General features: G+C 48.9%; 1 protein-coding gene across 4 annotated transcripts in view; it reads right to left on the bottom strand.

Moving 5' to 3' along the window:
• Positions 1-25,876, bottom strand: part of PTGR2 (prostaglandin reductase 2) — a 1,213,270-nt gene that overhangs the window by 35,924 nt on the left and 1,151,470 nt on the right. The gene's annotated exons all lie outside the window — the stretch shown is intronic.

Consider the following 25,876-nt stretch of genomic DNA (forward strand, 5'->3'; position numbering starts at 1 on the left):
TTGAAATGCTGCAAGAATGTCTATTTTTCAAAACTACTTCACCAGTGACAGCATGGCAAAATGTCTCTTTCACAACTACTCCACAGATTACAGTATGGCAAAATGTTTCTTTCACACTGCTTCCAAGAATGGTTTCCTGGTGTACTCCCCTGCCAGGAATTCTTCAATTTGCTCTTTAGATCTCCTAATATACTCTCCTGCCAGGTATCTTTCACTGTATCTCTCTCTGTCATAGGCTTTAGTGATTACCTGGTATACTCCCCTGCCAGGGTCCCCCTTTCTGGATCTTGCAGATCCTCTGGTGTACTCTACTGGCAGGTATCTTTTCTCTAAAAAGGGTTCACTGCCTGATGTGTTTGTTTCACCAGGTCTTTCTATAATGTTCACTTTCTTTATCTTCTAGCATAGCACAGTTACATTCTTACTTCCTTGACTTTGGATTTCACGTGTCCCCAGCTCCCCCATATGGACATCTCACATATGAAGACGTGTTCAAGTTTCACTTTTCAACTTCATCAACACTTATTTGCTTAGGGCAATGCTTGCTCCAAATTTCCCCATATAAACTCTTCATGCATGGAGACTTATGCAAATCTTGTCTTTCAGCTTCTTTATTATCATTCAGTCTCATTTGCTCTTGCTTTCCCCATTATGACATTTCAGGCATGAGGAATTGTGCATTCAGTTGTTTATATTGACTTGGTTGGTAGTCAAATGGCACTCATAACTGTCCAATGTACTTGTCGGCACAACCTGGGGTTCCCACTATCTTTGGGCCAAATCACTGGTGTTTTATGTTTTTTGTAAAGACCAGTTGCAGTCAAAACAAAACTATCCCACAGCAATTCCACACAGTTTGTAATAGTATCCTGTTCCAGTTGTCAATCAAAAGGTCAATCCCGTTAATGTGACTGCCTCATAGCAAAATCGTTTTTTGAAAAGAAGGGTTTTGTCCAAACGTGCCAACTGGTTTTTAAATTATTGAAATTTATCAAAAAGGAAAAAAGAAAAACACTTAATCCTCAGGTTATTACCACATTGGTTTCTCAGATATCCATAATTTGTTTCAAAAATTCTCTTTCATAACGCTCTCAACATGTGTTTCACCACTTCTTGCAGTGGCTCATCAGGAGAGATGTCTACAAATACAATTTATAAAAATCAATAGTGGCATTTACAACATTTGAACACATTATGTCACTTATTCATAGATATTGGTAATTGCCTGAAGTTTCTTGCTACTCACACAAGACAATCTTTTTCATTGTGGTGAGATCTTTGGTCTAATAACTCCTCTCAGTCATTTGTTCCTCATTATTTGGTAACTAAGCATTTTTCTTCTGGTTACCAGCACAAGGTACCCAAATGAAAATAGAAGATAATAGTATGTTCAAGTGAGTAGGCATTTTGTAGTGCTCAAAATCCTACAGCGTTCTTTAGGCTGCGATAGAGGATGGTGCTACATTAAAGAGAGATTCAGCACTTACCATTTAGTATTGGCCACGATGTGCCAGTCCAGTCCTGATGTCTCCCATTCGAGGCAGAGGACTGAACTTTAATCGGCGCATTTTTATAGCGAGAAAAGGCCATAGCACGTGATGACATAATGCGCAACAGGGTGATGACGCGTGATAACGCAGTGACGTCATGTTGCATGAAACGGCCATTTTGGGAGAACGGGCATTTACACAGGGTTACGTTATTAGTTTCATGTTTTATACCACATGTCAACATTTGCGTATTGTTTGTTGATTACTTTGCTGATAGTGTTTTTTAGATTTTTCTCAAATTTTTGAAAAAAGGCTTCTTGTGCCTCTTACAAAGAGAAACAGTATTTAAAGGGAGATAATACTTTTGGATGATTCGCCAATCATTTGTTATCATCAAGCACTTACAATCAGAAATATGATAAGTCCAAGTCCTAAATTTGTAGTTTATGGGATCCGGTGTATTTGGAAAAAACTCTATATTGGAAGCACGATCAGGGCCCTCAAAAACAGAATCTTTGAACACTTGAGTGATATTCGTAATAAAGACTTGAGGTATCCCCTTGCAGTAGTTGTGTGCACAGAACACTCTGACTTTGTAATTGAGAACCTACAAGTATTTGGTCTTGAAAGTATAAAGCAGTTACCTAGAGGAGGAAACAAAGAAAACCTCTTACGCCGAAAGGAAGCTCGATGGATTTGTATTATGGATACATGTGAAAAAGGTTTGAACTCTTGATTCTGAAATGTACAACTGGCTTTGATTAAATGACCAAATAAGTTAGACTGGGAATCATAACCCAATTTTTCCAGCTAAATGATTTAATTAAGCTATACCATATGCTATTAAATGTCTAATTTCTTTCTTTTTCTCCTTATAAGGATGTTAAAATGTGAATATAAAAAGTGAATGTAAATTAGTAGAGATATTAATATTTGTAACAACAAGTTGTGTAGAAAAATCAGAACCAAAGTTATAAACTGATTATAAGTCCTAAAAAATATTAGAATCCTTTGTTCAACCATGGTCGCCTTTTACACTTGATGACATCATTACGTATTCATGCATGACGCCAAAACGTATTATAGCCATTAAATTCTAATACTACTGAAAAAGTACTATGTCCCTTTAAATAATGTTTCTCGTTGAAAGAGGTGCAAAAATCCTTTATTCAAAATTTGAGAAAAATCTACAAAACACAACTATCAGCAAAGTAATCAACAAACAATGCACACATTTTGACATGTGGTATAAAACACAAAACTAATAATGTAACCCTGTGTAAATCCCTGTTCTCTCAAAATAGGCATTTCACGCAAAGTGATGACGTCACTGCGTTATCACGCATCATCACGCTGTTGCGCATGACGTCATCACGCACTATGGCCTTTTCTCGCTATGAAAATGTAACAATCACAGTTCAGTCCTGTGCCTTGAGTGGGAGACATCAGGACTGAACTGGCACATCGTGGCCAATACTAAATGGTAAGTGCTGAAGCTCTCTTTAATGTAGCATCATCCTCTAACCTAAATAACACTGTAGGATTTTGAGGACTACAAAATGCCTCCTCACTTAAACATACTATTATCTTCTATTTTCTTTTGGGTACCTTGTGCTGTTAACCAGAAGAAAAATGCTTAATGACCAAATAATGAGGAACAAATGACAGAGTAGTTATTATTCAAAGACCAATGATCTCACCATAGTGAAAAAGATTTTCTTGGGTGAGTAGCAAGACATTTCAGCCAAATTACCAATATCTATGAATAAGTAACATAATGTGTTCGAATGTTGTAGATGCCACTATTGATTTTTTAAAAATTGTATTTGTAGTCTCTCTCCTGATGAGCCACTGCAAGAAGTGGTGAAACAAGTGTTGAGAGAGTTATGAAAGAGAATTATGGAAACAAATTATGGATATCTGAGAAAACAATGTGGTAATAACCTAAAGAAGTTTAAAATTGGCTGATACAAAACTTTGACAAGCGTTTTTCTTTTTTCTTTTGTGATAAATTTCAATAATTTAAAAACCGGTTGACACATTTGGACAAAACCCTTCTTTTCAAAAAATAATCACTGGTGTTCATTACGTCCCTGACTTCCTGCACTCTGCTGCGGTGAAGTCTCAGGGGGTAATTCATAGAATTCAGCACACAAGCGGAGCATGCGGCTGGCGCACAGTGTGCGCATGCAACTTTCTGCGCCAGACGCGTGCGCTAAAATCCATTTCCGCGCACAGCGTATTCATGGATTTCAACATCCAAAACCAGCCGTGGTACAGAGTGGCGCAGCGACCCTGCAGCAGCCCCAGTTACACCCCTAACCCCTCCCCATGCACCATGTACAGCACACAAATCCCGTACATGGCGCACAGGCCCACAACCACAAAAACGCCTGTAAAACTCCCTGCGTACCCCTCCGAATACACGTACCCCGCTGTGCGGGTAGTCTCACACGCGATTGGGCCTGTTTGAGCGGGGTACGTGTATTACTGGGGTGCGTGGGAAGTTTCACATGCGATTGGCCCTGTGTGTGCGGGGTACATGTATTACTGGGGTGCGCAGGAAGTTTCACACGCGATTGGCCCTGTGCGTGCGGGGTACGTGGATTTGGGGGGGTGCGCGGGAAGTTTCACACGTGGCAGGCCCTGTGCGTGCGGGGTACGTGGATTTGGGGGGTGCGCGGGAAGTTTCACACGCGGCAGGCCCTGTGCATGCGGGCTACGTGGATTACTGGGGTGCGCGGGAAGTTTCACACGCGATTGGGCCTGTGTGAGCAGGGTACATGGATTACTGGGGTGCGTGTGAAGTTTTATACGCGATCTGGCCTGTGAGAGCGGGGTACATGGATTACTGGGGTGCGCGTGAAGTTTCACACGCGATTGGGCTTGTGCGAGAGGGGTACGTGGATTACTAGGGTGCGCGTGAAGTTTAACACGCGATTGGGCCTGTGCGAGCGGGGTACGTGTATTACTGGGATGCGCAGGAAGTTTCACACGTGATTGGCCCTGTGTGTGTGGGGTACGTGGATTTGGGGGTTGCGCGGGAAGTTTCACACGCGGAAGGCCCTGTGCGTGCGGGCTACGTGGATTACTGGGGTGCGCGGGAAGTTTCACACGCGATTGGGCCTGTGCGAGCGGGGTACATGGATTACTGGGGTGCGCGTGAAGTTTCACACGCGATTGGGCCTGTGCGAGCGGGGTACGTGGATTACTGGGGTGCGCGTGAAGTTTCACACCCGATTGGGCCTGTGCGAGCGTGGTACGTGTATCCAGGGGGGTGCGCGGGGAGTCCCACACGTCAATTGGCAGTGTGGGTTCACACAGGTGTGCCCTCTACCCCCTCCATGGACCCTGCAGGCAACCCACACCACAGGGAACTACCCAGCAACCCTGGTCATGTCCCGCAGGCAGTCCATCCACCATGGGCATGCCCCCAGCCAGGCCACATGTCACCTTGCACTAGTGATCACCAACTCATGTCCCCCAGCACCCCCACCCCCCAGCAGTGAGGGGCACCTGCCAGCAGGCCCCCACTCATGTCCCACTCATGTCCCCCAGCACCCCCACCCCCCAGCAGTGAGGGGCACCTGCCAGCAGGCCCCCACTCATGTCCCACTCATGTCCCCAGCACCCCCACCCCCCAGCAGTGAGGGGCACCTGCCAGCAGGCCCCCACTCATGTCCCCCAGCACCCCACCCCCCAGCAGTGAGGGGCACCTGCCAGCAGGCCCCCACTCATGTCCCCCAGCACCCCCACCCCCCAGCAGTGAGGGGCACCTGCCAGCAGGCCCCCACTCATGTCCCCCAGCAGCCCCACCCCCCCAGCATTGAGGGGCACCTGCCAGCAGGCCCCCACTCATGTCCCCCAGCACCCCACCCCCCAGCAGTGAGGGGCACCTGCCAGCAGGCCCCCACTCATGTCCGCCAACACCCCCACACCCCAGCAGTGAGGGGCACCTGCCAGCAGGCCCCCACTCATGTCCCCCAGCACCCCCACCCCCCAGCAGTGAGGGGCATCTGCCAGCAGGCCCCCACTCATGTCCCCAGCACCCCCACCCCCCAGCAGTGAGGGGCACTTGCCAGCAGGCCCCCACTCCCGTCCCCCAGCACCCCACCCCCCAGCAGTGAGGGGCACCTGCCAGCAGGCCCCCACTCATGTCCCCCAGCAGCCCCACGCCCAGCATTGAGGGGCACCTGCCAGCAGGCCCCCACTCATGTCCCCCAGCACCCCACCCCCCAGCAGTGAGGGGCACCTGCCAGCAGGCCCCCACTCATGTCCCACTCATGTCCCCCAGCACGCCCACACCCCAGCAGTGAGGGGCACCTGCCAGCAGGCCCCCACTCATGTCCCCCAGCACCCGCACCCCCCAGCAGTGAGGGGCACCTGCCAGCAGGCCCCCACTCATGTCCCACTCATGTTCCCCCACCCACTCACCCAATAAGCAGTGACATGCCCATCTCATGACACAAACCAAAAGTCAACTATGTACATCAACACATGTCTGTCACACACACACACAAACACACTTGTTGCCATTGATTGAGTAAACCCACATGTCGACATCCATGAACCCAATGAGCGAATCCCACACAATGAAGTAAAACATCAAAATGTATTAACGTGAAAATCAATGTAAAGTAATTAAAGCATAAAATAATGGCAAACATGAAATGAAATGCATGTCCAAATAAAATAAAAATCATCAAAAAATCCCCCGTAATCCAAAAGAAAAATGGCCAAAACTTTCTGTCCACCAAACCAAATCCAAATCAAACGCAAAAAGGTAAATCCATTGATCCATGGGGAAATGAAATTAAAATGACCAAATAAATCCAACATCCAACTATGTACAATCCAATTTTCAAGGGTCCATGAGCCCAACAAAATAAATGAAACCTATCTAATAACCTACCTAACAAAAAAACTATATACAAAAGTGTGGGGCATAGTCCAAAAGCCCCAAAATAAAAAAAAAGAAAAGGAAACCTAACACTATAAACTATTTACAATGGCGGCGGGCAAGTCCTGCGGCTCACTCAGTGATGTTGTCGGCCAGGGCATCATCGAACTCCATGTCTATTTGCTGGAGGCGGGCCTCTGTCCTGGCCCGAGGTCTCGCAGGGAGGCACTAATGGCCTGTTCCAACTCCCTGCAAGTCGCCTCGAGGCACTCTGCCCGCCTCAATGCCCGACGCATGGAGAACTCCGCCCTGACCATGGTGAGCTGCGCCTCTTCTGCCGCCACCGCTCCGCACCGATACACTGGCCCAACCGCAGCCACACGGAAGACACACCAGTTCCAGGGTCCTCCTGCCCTCTGGCCGATGCATGCCTCCCTGATGTCGATGGCCCCGAGCCATCATTGCTCCCACCTAGAGCCTGCTCCTGCTGCTGCTGCTGTCCATGTGCCCTGTCCGATGATGCCTGCACATCCTCCATCAGCTGGTCTCCAGTTGTGGTGTCCACCCCTGCTGGACCGCCGACTCCCGACTGTGGCAGGGATGGGATCTCCACCAAGCTGGCTGTGTTGGTCAGGCCAGGTCCACAGGGGGCCCTGGTGAAATCTGGGCCGGAAGACGGCAGGGAGAACGATTGGCGCATAGTCTCCACAGAGGAGGAGGGGTCCGCCAGAGTGCGCGTCACATGTAGGAACCCACCGACCAGGGCCCCTCCCAACAGTGCCACGTTGCGACGCTGCTGTTCGTGATGGCGTGCGTTCTCAGCCCAGGAAGAACGCACGTCTTCACGAATGTCACGCGTGCGCAAAGCGACACCAATCAGGACGGAGCCCATACAGTCATGGGACCCCTCGTCCACAGGTAGTGGAGAGGCAGATGACATGGCACTCTCCCCTACCTGCAGACGGGCCTGGGACGGGGCATCCCTGCTGGTGCATGGTGCTGCAGTCACAGGGTCAAGGACAGCGACATGCACAGGTCCCTCCGCGGTGACCTGTGCTGCCTCCTGACCCTGGCCCTGGACTGCACCACTTGCACCAGTGGTACTACCCCCACCAGGCCCCATGTGCGGCTCAGTAGCGGGCTCCTCCTCCTCTGTGGAGACCAACAACCTGGATGTCTCCGCACCATCTTCCGCCATTGCAAGCCCCTGTGGGGGCTCACCCAGCCCTTCCGCCACAGCCGTAGTGGCAGACGCGGCACCTGCCCCCTCGCTCCCGGATGATGGCAAGTCCTGGGAGGGTGGCTGGGCCTTGCGTCGCCGCCCGGTGGAGGCATCCCCGCCGCTTGGCTCCACAGCGCCGTCTCCGCCCTCTTCTTCACTTGACGCTGAGTAGAGGGCGAAATAGAACACAAGCATCAGGGTACAGTACAATATTCCCCTAGACAGGAAGCAAAAACACATGAGTGGCAGTGTCAAACGTCACTTCCATCCTGTCCCTCCACAACACATGGGTGAATGCACGCAACACACATGCAGAAACAGGCACGCGCATGCAATCAACATCAGCATCCATGTACAAGGGCCTCTATTTACCAAAATGTTGCCTTCAAACTCACATGCATCATGGCTCACACTGATCCCATGCACACACATCACCAGAGGGTCATGCATCATGGCTTGTACACCACAGACACAGTAGATAGACACTGTGCATACAACGGTGACCGCACTGCATGAGTGAATCTACACATCATCACGGACATGTGTCATGCATCCATGGTGTTTCAAGGTCACACACACACACTTCTCAGACACACACACATGTGCACCATACATGTACATGACAGCAGCACCCCCTCCATGTCCAAGAACAGAGACTGGCATGCTTTCATGTGTGCATTTGGCATACAGCTCCCCATGTTGCATTGTAACACATGCACCAACCATGTGGTTCACACATTACTGGTCTCACAAGCATGACCATGATGTCCCTGCACACACACATCCATACATGGCCTATGTCACACATACATGCAAGTATCAGACTATCAGCACACTGCAACATGCCCTGTCTCACACACCAATGCTTGGCCACTTACCGCTCAACTCCAGATGGGTCTTCCTCCGAAGGATCTGGGGGTGGAGCGCTGGGCATATGCGTTCCAGGACCCTCATCTGGATGTCACTCATGCTGACCCGGCCCCCCTCCGCGAGGCACCGGGCCTTGTAGAGGGTCCTGGACCTGAAGTCCTCCCAGCGCTTCTTGACGTGCTTGATGTCGTGGGTTGCCACCCCCTCCGCGTTTATGGCAACCATTACGTCGTCCCAGATCCCCTCCCGTCCTTCCTTGTTGGCGCGTGATGTTCCGAAGAGGGCATCAAAATGCCCCAGGACATGCTTCACCAGGACACCAACTTCCTTCACACTGAAGCTGGTGGGCCTCTGCCTCTCTGGCTGGGGGTCGCCAGTGTTCTCAGATGGTGTTTGCCCCGACATGGCGACCTCCGAGGCAGGCGTGGGTGGGCAACTGGGTCCTGGGGCTGGGCTGTGGAGCGATGGTATGCCAGTCAGGAGTCTTCTGTTCCAGCAGGGGTGGACAGAGCAACTGGAACCCTGGCTGACGTGCAGGCACCAAATAGCAGGGCATGTGGGCAGCAGGCAGGCAGCAGCAGATGGCAGGTGGGAGCTGCTCGGGGCACTGGGGGGCAGTAATTCGGCCTTCTGGGCAGGAGCGTGGTCTTCTGTGTGTTGTTGCGTGGCCAGCTTGATACGGAGTGATTTGGCATGTGAAAATCTTGCACGTCTGCGTGTAATACGAGGAATGGCCCATAGCATGGAAGCGCGTCTGTGACGTTACGCGCGTGGGCGTTTCCCTCGTGACGTGGGCATAGTGGTTCAGCGCACGTGAATAAACTGCACGTCCGCGTGTGAATGCGTGTAATCCAAGGAAAGGGCCTACGCCCATCTGTGGCGTTACGTGCAAGTGCGTTTCCCTCAACACGGGTGCATGTTCATCGTACACGTGCAAAAAACTGCACGTCCGAGTGTCAGCTCGTGTAATTGGAGGAAAGGGCCTTAGAACGTACACGCGTAAGTGACGTTGTACGTGTGGGCTGGTTTAAAAGGTACGTGTGTTAGAGAGAATTCTCTGTAAAGGCTAATTTCCCAAACCTAGTGAGTCCCCCAGCAGCTTTGCTGTATTTTTTGGGGTTTCATTTTTTCTCCTGCTAAGAGTGAGACAATTTTTCTCCCGCTCTTAGGCATGATTTGAGAATGTCCTTTGACTTTGTAATGTGTTTTATGGGCTATGGGGTCTTTTCCTCCATAGGGCTTCATGTGTTTTTGGTAAGTGTGTTACACAGTACCCTCAGTGCAGTAACACAGGGGTGTCATAGTGGCCCCCAAACATAGACTCCATACCCTGGGACTGACTACTGTCTCCCAGGGCAGGTAAAGTCACCATTGACTTTACTAGTCTTAAATTGTGAACAGAACCAGTACAAACCATCATATTGTGGAAGTACTGGTAGGGGTAATTCGAGTGCCCCTGGGTCTGTTTTTCAAGGGGGCACCGTCCAGTCCCCCCTTGTCGAGTTTCTGGCTAGTGGCAGTGGTTACTACGCAAAATATTCCACCAGAATATTTCCTATGGGATTTTCCCATTCATTTTAAACGCACAACTTTTTTTGGTGCAATGTTAAAGATACCGCCGGGTTATTTATTTAATATTTATTCCCCGGTTGGGTCTTTTTGCCAGGACTCAGTTTTAAAATGGTGTTTGTGTTTGCCTCTGTAACTTCAACCCAAGTCGAGCCGTTTGTTCCACTTTTGGCGGGCTTCTGCACAGAAGCCTCCAAAAGTGGTGCCACTCTGTCTGGGTCTACAGGATGTGTGGGAGGGAAGAATAGGCACCCTGGATTTAGTTGCCTCGGCAACTCAAGTCGCACTCTTGGGTGATTGCCCCAGTGGTGAGCCGCCCGGCTCACCACTTAGCATGTTTGAGTGACAGCTAGGACTGATGAATGGGGGTTTTCTGCATAAAAGCAGGGCTTTGGGTAAGTCGCCACCTAAAGAATCCGAATAGGGAGAAGCTGAGCCGACCTGCAATGACGACACCACCGGTGGAGCCCTGCTGAACCGAACTCACCACTTCCCAACGACAGAGAAGATCTTCCTCCAGGAGAGTCTTCTTCCTTTGAACTGGTGGGGTTAACCAGTTCGCCTTTTTTCGCCTTCCTGGATCGTCTCGTGGTCGAATCGCCCGTGCCAAGCACCCCGGCGGCCGGATAGCCACGCTTCACCACTACCGCAAATAAAAGGGTAGTACCTTTTAACCGGGAAACTCCGTGGCTGGTTTCTTCCCTGGGAGTGGAACGACCTCCAGCTTTCCTCCACTTCGAGATCTTCTCTTCCCCTGGACGAAGCACCAACTTGCACCCGCTGCCAGGAACAACTGCCCCCGCTGGAGCTTTCTCACCATTTCAGGTACTGTGTCCCGCCTGGTCTCCCTGGCAACAGACTGTTCAAGGTGTCCTCTAAATCCTTGACTCTCTATCCTGGGGTGACCTCGGACCTGTTAACTAACTTTTCTGAACTGATCTAACTCCTTTTTGAACTATCTGCAAAGACTTTTAAAGTGTACTCCAACTGTGTGATCTTGGGCACATTCCGCCTTCCTCTCTCCAAGAGTGGGCCTGGCCTATGAACTTTTTGCTCTACAGTAGACCCTGCCTTTCTTGATTTGCTGTGGTTCTTTAAAAGTGTTGGTATTGTGTGTTTTCCTATTTCTGCCTTTTCTCTCCCTTTTTAAACTGAATTATTGGAGTGCCATCTAAGGTTACGCGCTCACCTCTGTTTTGCAAATAAGTGGTGCCTTAACTTAGACTTGTCAAATAATTAATCAGGGAGGTGTATATATTTCTAATGACTGTGTTTGAACTTCCTTGACATATTAGTGCCAGTGTATTTTTACAAGTGTGTTTTTAAATAAATAATTATATACTTTTATACCAAAGCTCTGATCAGTGTTTGCTTGTACTACTGTATTTTTGTACCCAATGTGTATATTCTACATACTGCCTAACTCTTATTGAGAGAGGTCTGACTGCTCAGCCACAGCTATCAGGTAAATCTGGGTGGTACAGACTGCTACCAATTGGGTTTACTGCTAACACCTGTAGTCTTAAACTTTTTGCAGTGGTCTCTAAGGGAACTGCACAGGTTTCTGCCTAACAACGTGTAGGACGCCATTTACTCGTATGTGCTTTTCGTGGAGAGCGAGTGGGTGAATTTTGTACTTCTTGTCGGTTCACACGCGATTACTTCACAGCGTTTCAAGTTCGTACTCCCTGTTACCTCTGACAGCGTTCTATTTTTTGGTTGGCCCTGTTTCCTCAAACAGCGTTCACTTCTTCTTTTGTCCTGTTTCCTCAGACAGCGTACAAATCTTGTTTTGGTGGGGGTGTTGCCAACGCGCACACGCGCGTCTTATTCACGTTCTTTTTCCAGGCATACGGTGAGTCCTGCACGTATTTACCAACTGTGCTTGCCCCGTGTGTCACGTACCCCTTCAGAGGTCATTGTAGGCTGCGTGTATTACGCGTACACTTATTTTTGTGTTTCTGGGTGCCACAGCGTAGTGCAGGTTCATTTTTCCACGCACGTGGTCTACGAGGGGTTGCGTGCACATTCATTTTTGTTTTCGGGGTGCCTGTGCGTTGCGTGACTCGTCATCTTCCCCCGGGAGTCACAGACAGCCTTGCTAGGGCACTAGGGTACGAATTCCATCTAGTACCCTACCCCTTTCTCCCCCAATTGCCCAGGACAATAGTTTACTGCTACTCCCATACGCACAACAACATCAGTGCCATGGTTGGGAGGTGACCAAGCGGTAAGGGTGGCAAAGGTGGCCGACCTTCAAAAGGTGGATGTGGTGGGCGCAGTAGGGGACGTGGCCAGGATTTGCAGGGGGCCCCTAGACCCCCATGTGCGGAGGACCAATCAGGGACACCCATGCCCCACCCCCCCATGGTTGTGGGAAACATAGCTGACACCATCCCAGCTCAGCCCTTGTTGGAGCGGCCCATTGTGGCACCTGAACCGGCACAGGAAGACTCCCTGGCTGACTTCCAGGTCAGCAAGTCTAAGCCACGTGTGGCGGTGCAAGTTGTTGTCACCAGGCCACGTGGATCTGGGGCAGCAATGTCATCTGCTGCCCTAAGTAGGCAGGGTGGGGAGGCTGCAGGGGCAGCTGCAGCTCTATCCACCCCAGCTCTGAGTCTCCCAGCCGGGACAGTGTCGGTCCAGGTCCATCAGACCAAAGTTGCCCCTGCCAACATCATCCTGCAGCCAATGCTTGCACCAAGACCTATGGTCATTGTGCCTTCGCACACTCCTAGAACACAGTCCACCGGCGCTTCTGCCCCTACTGACCAGAGCGGCGTAAACCACTCAGGATCCGCACCACGTTTGAAAAAGAATAAGGGAGCTCTGGCACTACAGGCTGAGACCCCAGACACGGCTACACACTCCGGCACGTCGAGGAAGCCTAGCTTTAATGATGCCAAACTTGATGCACTTGTGACCTATGTGTCGGAACATAGCCGCAAAATGGTGGTGACTGCAGGGTGCAAGACCACACCTGGTCAACGTAGGGCACACTGGCAGACCACCGCAAACCACATTAGTGCCCTTGGATTTGTGAGGCGCACAGCTGATGATTGCTACAAGTGGTGGAATGACCTGAAACGCAGAGCAAAGAAGAAGCTGGCCTCAAATCATGCCTCTACTCTGGTGACTGGCGGTGGGTCTCCACCAGAGGACAACCAACTCACTGAACATGAGTCTGTTGCTGGAACCTTCATCACAGAGGAACAGATCCAAGGCGTGGGAGACGTACCTGATTACGACGCATTGTCCGGTGAGTGCCCATGCATGTGTGTGTAATCCATGTGTATGTTGTTTGGTGACGGGTTCTGATTGAGTGCCAGGTGAGGGTGTGTACTCCAGAGTGGTATGGGTCACCCATGTGCTTCCTCCAATACATTCACGTGCCTTGGATTTGGGTATGACAGTATCCCTTCTGCCCACAGTAGCCAATTAGCGCCACATTACTGCAGTTGCCCTTGACCTGTCATCTTGCAACAACATTGTTCAGATTTTTTCAGTGATCATTCTGGCTGATAGTTTCAATTCTCCCATTTTTGCTATGCATTTTTCAGCCCTAATGCCACATATGTGAATGCTTCTGTCATTCATTACACCCCACATTGGCCCACATTTGTTGCCTTGTTATGTGAATGATTAGACCATTCAGGCTGATTGAGTATTGGCCTGCTCACATACATTTGTGGGGCCTGTTTGAATGTGGAACATGATAGTTGTTTGCTGTCATGTTAATGTGACCAACCATTGATGTGTACATCTGCCTACAATCACCGTATTATTGTACACGTGATGCGTTGCATTGCGTGGCACATGCATCTTTTGCCACACTATTTGGCATTTTTCATCTCATCATGTCCATCTCACATGGATGGGTGACAGTACTCATTCACTGACATATCGCTGTAGTTGTCTAATGTATCATGGCTATGCTACATGCCATCTGTGTGCTGGCATGAGTCATGTATGTGTATTGGACATGCCACTCACAGGCTAATGTGTGATGCCAGTTCTACCCACCAAGCAGCAAGTGTGTTGCTTTTCCATCTTGGTGTCCTCAGTGTCTGCTTTTTGCCTCCCCTTCCAACTCATTGACAGTGCATGCATGCCAGGGTTATAGTCATGTGGGACATGTGTAAATCATGTACAGGATCTCTGTCTTGATAGGCCTATGTGTGTGCTATGGTGCTCATGCCTGTTTACATTTGTTGTATTTCATGTTTTTGCAGGTGATGACGCACTTGATGCTGGTGAGGTTGAGGAGATGGTGCAGACCCAGGAGGGATCTCAGCCACGACCGAGCACCAGTGGAGGACGTGGTGTGGTGGTGGGTGAAAACCCTTTGTTACTGCAGACTATACTGTCCACGAGTGCCTCTGGGTGCACCTTCCTAGACCTCTATTCAGGTGCTGAATCGGATGATGAGACTTATGTGCTGTCGCAAGTGAGTGCTTCTGGCAGGGATTCTGTTCTGTCCAACCCACCTGCACCAGGGGTAGAACCCTCTATGGGGATGTCAGTGATGGTAGGTCCGCCTTTGACGGTTACGGATGCAGGGTCACACTCCACAACATCTGATCCTGTTCCTGGGCCAGCAGATCAGAGGAGGAATGCAGTCCTGCAGCCTCAAGCAGTGCCAGCACAGCAAGGTGCAAATCGCCTTGTCCCAAACAGGTGTGGTGCCCGCCGACACGGTGGCCGTGCACCACCAGGCAATACTGTATGGGAAAACTCCATGTACGGTATGGCAACCCAACAGGCAGCATCAGTTGAAATCTGATCATCTGAAATCAGTTGATGGCTCAGGCAATGGAGAGGGTGGCCACTTCCATTATCCCCCCTGAAAGGCAGATGGAGCAACAACAGCAGGCAACAGACTCCATTTGCCAATCATACAGGGAAGACATGTTGGCGTCCAACAGGGACCGGCGGGCGGCACTGGAGACTCTGCGCAAAGCCATATCAATAGAGTCACAGGGCCACAGGGAAGCCCTGAGGGTAGAACTCCATAACATCAGGGAGACTCTGCTTGAACTTGAGGCTTCCTGAAATTTTAGGGCAGAACAGCAGCTGGAGCAGCTCACACGTTCGCTCTCAGCTGAGCTGCAGGCAACCCATGAGGAGATCCGGGCATCACGCGAGGCCATGCGTGCAGAAATGCAGGCAACCCGTGAGGTGCTGCATGGGGATCTCTGCACTATCATCCTCCAGAATCAGGCCTTCCAGACCCGCATGCTTGCTGCCATGGAGGACCATACCAGGGCTTTGCGTGGGCTGCCTCCCATTGCACCACCACCTCCTGATGCAGCAGCAGAGGGTGAAGAGACCGACAGCAGTTCTCCCACAATGGCATAGCCGTGCAGGCCATGAGCCCCTGGAGGTATTTTTTTTCCCAACATCCACGCAGGTGGGTGTTGGTGTGCACCCTGGCCTCGAACCTCCTGGGTGCCCCCTCCCTGGCCCCCACATGGCCATTTTTGATTTCTTTTTTTTTTTACAGTGTGTTGCCCTGTATGGCTTCCGTGGGCATCCACTGTGTATTCCAGATGGGCACATGCAGGCTTGTCCTGAGTTTGGGTTAGATGCTTGGGTTTGTGACACACACCCCTCCTGCTTCCCGTTTCCATGGGCTTGCAAAGGGTGTGAACAAGTGACAGTGACTTACACAGTGACACTGGGCTCCCATGAGCTGTGTGGGCAGTCTGTAGTCAATACTGTGTGGACATCCCTAGTGGGTATTGTTGTTGTATTGAACATTGCATGGTGTATTGATATGTGCTTGTGCATCCATGTCTTCCTCACAAAATTTGCAGGTACCTTCTTCATGTCTTCACAAGGCCGTCTCCTTTGCAGATGGAGTTCATGTTGTATGCAGTACACTGACACATTTGCGTGGCAGCAACACTCTGCAGTTGGAAGGTGTCGATGTGCTGGCTTATTTAGGTTGTAAGACTACCACTACTTTGACCATGTACTGTCATGTTTTTGCAATGTTTCATGCTGTGTTGATGTATTGTGTTGGTGGTAAGTATTTGGTCATGTGTGCTGTTTGTTATTGACTACTGGGAGCATATTGTCTGTGGGCTGTTTCCATTTGGGACAGTGCACTTTGTGACACTTGTGTCAGGTCTTGTGCATTGCTTTGTTTGCTTTCACATTGCATGACATGCCATGTTGTGTTGGGTGGCGGAGATGGGGAGGGGTTGGGTGACGGCGCTATTTTAATGTTGTATTTTGCTAGGGGGTAGTCATTCATGCAGCATGAATGTATGTCTTTTAATGACACAGCATTGGTTGTCTTTGGGTAGGTAGGGATGCACACAATGTAACACTTCCAGGTGACCAATCTCAGGCTGGTATGGTTGTGACAGTTGACTGTCCATTATGTCATCATCATTGATTGTCAGCTGGTATTTGCCAGGGCTCTGTGCACTCCAGAGGGGTGTGATTATAGGTGAAGTAATTAGCCACCAGCTGCGTACGGGCTGCCTCACCACGTGCCCTTTCCCCTCCCATGCGCAGCGGCCGTGCATGTGGTTGGGGATGTGGGGGCACCACCATGTCCACCGGCAGGCCCCGGCGTGTTGCAACGTTGTGCAGGACACATGCTGCCACTATGATCCTGCACACTACTGGGGGAGCGTATAGCAGCTGCCCACCAGAACGGTCAAGGGAGCGAAAGCATGACTTGAGCACTCCGAATGTGCACTCCACTATGCCATGGGTTGCAATATGGGCTGTGTTGTATCTTACCTCAAGTGGTGTGGTGGGGTTCCGAATTGGCGTCATCATATGGGTGCTCAGAGGGCAGGCACTGTCCCCTGGGGAGGTGATGATGGGTATCATTAGTGGGGTTGTGACATTACTCAGTATCTGACATGCATGCATGTGCAGTGGCATTTATACTCACCAAGCAGCCATGTATCATCATGCCGCCCAGCTTCTAGGTCCCGGTTTAGGGTTGACATTCTGTACATGAAACTGTCATGGGTGGACCCTGGATAGTTGGCATATACTGAGGTGATGATTCCCTTGGCATCACATACTACCTGCACATTGATGGAATGCCAGTGCTTGCGGTTTCTATAGATGTGCTCTGATGCCCTGGGAGGACGTAGAGCCACATGGGTGCAATCAATGGCACCTAGCACTTTGGGGAAGTGTGCCACCCCGTAAAAATCCTGGACAACAGCCTGCCTTTCTGCAGGTGTTCTGGGCAGGTATATGTGCCTGCGGACTGAGGGGCGTGCAGTCATGATGGCCAAGACCTGGTGTAGGCAGCGTGACTGTGTGGCCTGTGACACCCCCCCCCCCCACTATGGCACTTGTCCCCTGAAATGACCAAGTAGCCAAGAAGTGCAGTACATTGAGCACCTTTTCCAAGGGGCTCAGTGCTTGGGAGCACAGGGTGGGTGATGTGAGGTTATCCTCCCACTCACTCACCAGGTCGAGTATTATGTGAGGTGGAAACCTGTACCTCCCATACACTGGTCATCAGGCATCCCAAAAAGGCTGGTTCTGGGTGTAAAAATTCTGGGCCTGACTATCCTCCTCCTGCGGTATCCCACGACCACTGCTGCGAGGAACGGTATATTCATCGTAGCGTCTGAGATTGTTTGTTGTTTGCGCGCACTTTTATGCTGCGCGGGTCCATGTATGCCTGCTTCCTGCTGGCGTACGTGTTTCCGGATTAGCGGGTCTTTTTTGGCGCACACATTAGCCCCGTTCGGTTCCATGAATACGTGTTGTAGGCGCGCGTGTGGGCCTTCTGCGCATTTGCCTCCTGTACTTCCCCCGTAACGCCCACATTTTCACGCGTTGTTCCCCATTCCACGTGTTACGCCCCGTGTTCCGCCTACCTTTGTTTTGTGCGCTGCGCTAAGTGCGCTTTCGCTGTGCGCACGCTGTTTGATGACATGTGCGCCCGCGTGCGCCACGCAGGATTTTAGCGCACATCCATGGATTTACACGCGCACGGACTTCCATGCATCGCTGTGCGCAGGTGTCGCTGTGATTTTCGCACTTGCGCTGCGATTTGCGCGCTTTCGTACGCTTGCGCGGAAATTTTCAGCGCACATTAATTCCATGAATCGGCCTGTCAATGCGAGAATGGCGTCCCCTGATTGGCAGACCTGTTTCCAGCACTTTTCTCGCTCTCACGTTCACTCGCAGGTAATGTGGCTGCTTCCCACCTTCATCGCGCCCACAGCTTCCCCACTGGTGCTGGTGTCCTTGCGTCTTCCCCTGGACCCTGCCACGCTCATCCGGGTCTCTCGCCATGCTGGTACCAAAGGCTGATAAACGGCAGCTCAGGAGCACCTGCCTGCTCCAGCCCGTCTGCCTTTTCCTGCTGCTCTGCCCTACGCTTTGCCTGGACTGCGCCTTCTCTCTCCAACTCCATGCTACACAATTACTGATTGCCATTGAAAGTTATCTTTAAATGTGCTGTGCAGCTGATTCATCCTACAACAACTAGTCTGCATGTTGTGCTTAGTGCTTCTCTCAATCCACATTAACTCCTTCTTAGTCTCAGTACCTGAGGCACTATGGGAGTTGGAGTACACATGATTAAGAGAGTTTTTAAGGAGATTCTATTTTGGATTCTTGCATATTACAACATCATCATGAATAGGAGATGTGATTTGTATTTAGATATTAGTAAGGTATGAATAATATCCTAGTGGCGCCTTGAAACACCATGTGTGGTATAGATGCCTTACAAATATCCAATAAATAAATAAAATAAATGAATAAAATCCTATCTAGGGTATTTGACAAGAAGGGTTTTTTGGATTTTACAGTTAGATGGATGTGTATAATGACAATAGGCCATCAGGGGTCTTGCAATTGTAGGGTTGCATGAAAGAGAATAATAAATACTGCGTCCCTCCTGAGGAAATCATCACATATCCCCTCCAGCCATCTCTTCCCATGTGATCTTCCCTCATAATACTACCCCAGGATCAGGTAGCAGATGCCGTCCCCTGGCCACATGGGAGGAGATTTTATGCTGATGACTCCACAGGATTCATCACAATGTGTACTGAGAACCAAGGAGTCTGCCTGCCTAGGAGTATGCCTACTTCTGCTTTTTCCAAGAAGAGATCACTGAGACCTATATATATATATATATATATATATATATATATATATATATATATATATATATATATATATATATATATATATGTGAAAATATATATGTGCGTGTACACCTAGAACTGGTGTAGTACAATAAAACAAAGTTTACATTACATCAGTTGGTATGTCAAAATATTATACATCAGACCCCCCAATGTCTAGCCTTTGATTTGCTGAAGGTTTTGGCTATGTGAAAGATTTGCACTGAATTAGTTTGATTTTACAAATCTGTCTTGTTATACCATTGACAACAAGTCATAAAAATGATTCCCTATAACTCTCATAATAGCCTTGTATGATAGTACTTTGCATGTAGGGGAGCTTGTATTCTCTGTGGTCTATTGGAAATTGTGTTCCGACACGTCCAGGAAGCGGAAAATATTGGAATTGCATGTTAGCATAGCTAGTAATGTTTCTCTAAAATATTATGCATTAATTTCATGGGTCAAGTTCATTTCTCTTAGGTCAAGTAGCTAAATAAGTTACTCAACCGGCATGTCTAGTAGTATTTTAAAGACATTTCGAGGCCTTCTAAATGTATTCATTCAATGGCTTCTCAAGGCCTGGGTGTCACTTCCGCTGCTTATTTACCTGCTGTACTGCTGTGTTATTCCTCCCCAGTGTGACATGGCCCTGTCAGGTGGAGATGTGGGACCCAAGCCTCTTAGACTCCCGCATATGCCATTCATCTGGATAATGGTGCCGCAGTCTGCTGCAAAATGCCTCCCAGTACTTTTTCCGGCCAGTGATCTTCCATTTCAGGCCTCCAACTCCCACCATGCACTTGGGAACAACTGAGAAAACCCGGAAACGAAAAGAACCGAATCAAGAGCAGCAAGGAAATGGATTTGGAATTTCCCTACCAAACAGCATTGAGACATCCAACACAACCGACCTGACAAACCTAGATGGACCCCAGTTGAATGAGGGGGCCAGAAGAAAATTAACTGGGACTAAGGAGAGACTGCAGGGGGGCAGGAGAGACACCACAATATTTCCCAAACCAAATTGGCAACAAAACCTATCAACACCTGAGGAAAGCCACAGGAAGAACAAGTAGTCTGCCCCCCTGGCTGCTCCCATACAAGAGAATGTTTCCAAGAGGGGGAATAGAGTTTTTTTTTAAAGCCCCTCGCCTTTGTAATCTAGCTCCTGGGGGAAAGAACTGGCATCGAATTTGCGCATAGAGTCAGGTGAGCACTGCAGCCAATGGAAGGGGGAGCAGGAGACAGAACCAGCAGGACCACAGTATAAATGGAGACAGAAGGAAAGGCAAAGTGTTGGGTGATTGGGTGAGGTCAAAGGAGGCGGAGGCAGATAAAAGGACCAGGAGGAGGGAGCACAGTGCAGAGGAGTTGGGAGGCGGATTACTAAGGCAGTGTACAAGGTGAGGTATTTGTGGGGGAGAGTGGTACCAGACTGTAAGAGTGGAGCAGTAAAAGAGATAAAATGTGTGATAGTGAGGGTAGTAGTGAGGGAACAGTGGGAGATAGGAGCAGGGGAGTGACGGTAGTAGGTAGAGTGAAAGGAAGTGGGTGTAGGGAGAGAGCCGGGAGAGAGTGAGGACAGTAGAAAGTGATGACAGTGGTCAAAAATAGAACAGTGATCAAGGAGGCCTGGTATGGCTCTGAATGTAGTCCTGCCAAAGTCAGGCTGATATCGTGTCTGCAAACCACGGCTAGAGAGGATAAGAGCCAACTTCAATTTGAGAAGAGGTGTTATAAAAAACCTCATAAAATAAAAGAAAGCTACCTTCGTATTAACTAGATGGGCTGAATTAAATGATGCAGCTAGAAGAGGTAGCTCAATTAAGTTTTGGAAGTTGGTGGTAGGCAAACAATATAATAGAAATAATGCTCAACAATGCGACATTAATTCTGACAGGTGGTTCTAGCACTTCTCTGCTCTGTACGGTCCCTCCAAAGGGTAACCATCTAGTTTGCCTTTAAATTGTTTGTCTAGCATTGAAACTGAGCAGGGGGTGGTGGGTGGTTTACCCTATGCTTAGATGAGGTCCTTGAGGCTATTCATTAGCAAAAGAGTGGGAAGGCTCTGGGACAGGACCAGATCCCTGTCGACCTTTATAAAGAGGAACCAACTTTCTGGGCCCCGATGCTCCAGTGTCTATTTGAAGCAGCCATCTGAGAAAACGCTGTTCCCAACTCATGGTATTGAGTCGAAGATTGTCCCCATACTCAAAAAGGGAGATCAGGACAATCCCAGGAACTATAAACCTATTTCGCTGTTTGACGGCTCGGGATTTATTTTTGCCAAAGTAATACTGAGGCACCTTCAGAACTGGGCTGATGACAATGGAATTATCAGCAGTCTTCAGGCAGGGTTCCAGCCCGGGTTAAGTAAATCGGACCAATGATTCTGTATCTTCCTCCTGGCACAAACCCATACAATCCTGAAGAAAATGAAACTGTACACTGTCTCCGTAGACTTGAAGATAGCATTTGATGCAGTCTGTCAGGCTGTGCTTTGGCAAGTGCTATTGAGGAAGAACATACCCAGTCACTTACTTCTGGTGGCGTACGCCCTTTATCACGACAATGAGGCAGTTGTCCACTTTAGAATGGTGGAGGAGGTCACAGCCCCCTTTAAGGTTCACAAGAGGTGTCAGACAGGGCTGCGTCCTGACGCTGCTCTTTTGTGTGTGTATATATATATATATAAAATCATTTGTTGCTTCACTGTCAGGACACCCCCTGCGCCACCCAAATTGGGTAGAGACAGTTTCCCTGCCTTGTTTTATGTTGATGACACAGTTCTCCTTACCTCCTATGGGGTTAAAATGGACCATAGGGTGCTTCTTGTCAAAGCGCAAAGAACTAGGCCTCATGTTAAATGCAGAAAAAAAGAAGGCCTCTGTTTTCGACCCAGGAATTTTAAGAAACGAGATCTGTGCATCAAGGTAGACGATGTTGGGTTAGAACAAGTGGAGACTTTTGACTATTTAGGCATTCGCTTTTCTGAAACAGATTAATTGCTACCTCAGATAGAAAAATGAAGAACTAATTTGGAAAAATATAGTGGCGACAGAAGAAACATTTTAGTGAGGGGGCAGGAGAGGGGAGACTAGCAGTAGAGGGAAGAGTAGCAATAGTACAGAGAGGGGAGAGGAGTACTGCAGAGAGGGTAGAGCAGGAGAGTAGTATTGGTGTGGAGGAGGGAGTAGTAACATCCAATGGTGGAGGCAAGGCTTAGAAGGAATGAAAAACAACAGAGGGACAGAGTAGGAAGACCTAGGTAGTTGATGGAGGGATGCCTGATATTGCAGGGCAATGGAGCGATGTCTGATAGTGCAGGGCCAACCAACGAAGTCCCTGAGGGAGCTTAGACAGATAAGGTTTTGTACTTGGGCCCTCACTGTTAAAGAAGTATGACAATTAGTATATACTGACCTGGGGAGTAGGGATTCCTGGGTTAGGGAGGGAATGGTGCATTTTAGATGAACGGGAGGGAATGGTGCATTTTAGATGAGAGAGAGGGATGGCCTTTAGCAAGCCTCTGAACCTCTTTTTCCAGCCTGGTGCGTTACATTGAACAATCTGCCTATTGCTACATTGAACACTCTGTCTATTCTTATATTGAACAATCTGCATATTCTCACCGTAATCTGTTTTGTTTGAAAATCAAAAATTAAAAACCCAAATCCCTGAATTGTCATGAGTTACTAAGGCCATCTCGGACACCAGGCAAAGTAATAAGCCTCAGCTTTTTCTTGATCAATTTAATTAGTAATTAGCATAGCAGCAGTATTTCTACTGGTATTCATGCAATATTTTGTTTTAGAGATCCTCAAATTACTTTTAGAAAATACAGCAAGATTATATGTAGCTCTTTCGAAACATTCTGCCGTTGTAAATTTGCAACCACAGTATAATTTAACTACTCTGAAGTCTATCCCACACACTTAAAAAAGAGGATTTCAATGTTTAAGTCTAGTAAATGTGCAAATAAAAGTGCCCTGCTACACTGTTTGTCTATTAACAGTCGGTAGATGTTCGTAATCCTGTGCATAGTTTTCATTGAGAAATAAACACATTCTTATTTTCATCATACAAACAATTTTCTGTGGTAAATGATGAAATTCCAAACACAACATTGCTTTGGGAATGTTCAATGGTTTTGCTCTATGTGGGGTGAACATTCTCCATTTAGCTCCCTTCCGTCACTTGAAGGCAATACGATTCTGCTGCAAGCACTATGTCACAGCACCTGTACTTTAAGGCTTTGCAAATCAGTAGTCTTGTCAAAACCCTGGCAACAAGGAGCAAATCTCTTATACATCTAACGCTTTGTGTGTCACCACCTCCATTTTAAGAGTGGTTGCTCCCCTGCAACAGGCACTACGTGTGACAGGTTCTGTGACAAGACCCTATTAATAGGGGATGGGGACCCCTCTCAACCTGGGACAGGAGGCCTACCAGGGTACTTGCCCGAGCCAGTCTGGGTGGGTGATGGAGTTGAGAGGGCCCCAGCCTCTGTCCCTTCTACCTGTGCCTGGTTAAATGTAAGAAGTCTACTTGCACCATACCTGATGTGCAACATGCTGGCCAGTGTCCTCTCTTTTTCTCAGTAGGAGCATGAACACTAGCATTTCTTGTGGGAGAGACCTGCTCTGGTGAGAGAGCCATTGATGAGGGTAGCAGCAACTACAGACTATGCAAATCATTTTAGTAGGCCATCATTTCAGAAATACACATATGTATTTATTTAATTGTCTTTTTATAACGCGGCAAATAAAGTACCTGAGTTCGTTTCTAAGTGCGGATCCGGGATTCGAACCTCTGTTGCTCTGAGTGGTCTTGCTTCCAAGACCAGTGCCTTGCCCCTTTGCTATCCTCCGTTCACGTATAAAAAGAGGGCAGGGCGTAAAACGTGTTTATGCTATTTCAAGCCGGTAACAGAGTCCCTGGGGAAAACGATGGCAGCTATTGGCCTGGGAAACCAGCTGACAAAGTGGCCAAATAAGAGGAAATGGGAGGGTAAAAAGGAGCACAAACATCCATACTGGTAAGGGTTGTTCAGGTGAGGTCAAGGAAGAAAAGGCGGACCAAGAGACGAAGCGTATGAAGAGCAATGCAGTGGAGCATGGAGAAGGATTACAGAGAGCATGTATAAGGTGAGCTATTAGTTAGTGGGAGAAAGTGGTACATGGGTTTGATAGTGCTTGATAGGTGAGAGAGTAAGACTAAGGGATACTGTAGAGGTGCGAGTGAGATTGGTTGGGAAAGGTGACTAGGAGAATGAAAGGAGGGTGACTGAGTGAGACAGATGTGGGTGGAGTGTAGAGTAGTGTGAGAAACCAGAGGGTGTCTCACCCGCTAGTGACTGGGGATCTCTCTCTCAGGTGCCAAGCGCATGGCCATCGCCTTTGGATTCAGATCCTGGGAGTGGACAAGTGCGGAAGGATCACCTGGTTGAGGGGTCTTCGGGAAGTGGGGGCGAGACAGCTGATGGTGAGAAGTGGTATTCCCCCCTTTTTTGTTCATCTACCCCATCCAATTTTGTAGAATGTTCCGAAGTCCCAACCCCCCCCTTTTTACACAAACACTGGGCCGAAGAAGAGGGTGACAGAGTAACCAGACTAAATCTCTCACATCGTACTGGACATGTCCCGGTAATGAGGTCAGGCAAATTCAGGCACTTTACACTAAGTGCATACACCTGATACCAGTTAGCTCTCCTCATATGAATAAAAGGCAATGGGGGTCATTCCGAGGTTGGAGGTAAGGAATTACCTGCACCGGTAAGGGTGCCGATGCCGGTAATCCCTTACCTCCGTATTCCGAGGTCCCTTTGTGGGTCCTTCCTTACCTCCAGCTTTTAGCAGGAGTAAAGTACGGGACCCGCAAAGGTACTTCGGAGGTAATTACGGTACCGTAATTTACGGTGCCGTAATTACCTCCTTCCCCATTCCCATTGAGCCCTATGGGGCAGAAATGGGAATGGGGAAGGGCAATAGGTGAATGGGGAATTACCGGTCCCTCCAACCCTGGAATGGACCGGTAATTACTCCATTCACCATGCCGGATTTGGGACGGTTTCGGAAGCAACCATGGAGCTAATTACTCCATGGTTAGCTCCAAACCCGGAATGAGGCCCAATATCTGAAGACACACTCTGAGCAAGGCGGAACACGAGTACGAGCAGAACTTCCGGGACAAAGGCACACCTACTAGAGCAGAGCAACAGACCAAGGGACGAGAGCAGCGGGTCGACAACCCCAAGGGTTCCCTACTGGAGGTCATTGCCTCAGACAGGTCGCAAAAAGCATGTGGAGAAGGCCAGATCCCACAAGTGAAGATTGCATTGTGTTCAATGACGGCAGCAGCAACCCTCCCAGATGAACGGCAGAGTTTGGGAGGTAAGGACAAGCCTGTGGTACTAACCTTGAAGGCTGCACGAGACGTGAAGAAGGGCAGACCTGTGAACAAACTTTGAAGTAAAAAGCAGCTGTGAGATCAGGGATACTAAGTAATGGAGTGGTCCGGCGAAGGGAAGTAGCCCATTTGAAAGTCTCCGTCAAATGTACAATGTTTGAAGTTATAAAGTGAACAAACCGCAAAAGTGAATTGAGCGAGAGTAAACGTGAACTTTGAGTCTAAGTGGTCCTGCGGTGGTCTGTAAAGAGAGCCACGCACATTTGAAAGTCTTTGACATCCAAAAGGG

This window comes from Ambystoma mexicanum, chromosome 14 (assembly GCF_040938575.1).
Source record: "Ambystoma mexicanum isolate Mex_15411 chromosome 14, UKY_AmexF1_1, whole genome shotgun sequence".
NCBI classification, from domain to species: domain Eukaryota; kingdom Metazoa; phylum Chordata; class Amphibia; order Caudata; family Ambystomatidae; genus Ambystoma; species Ambystoma mexicanum.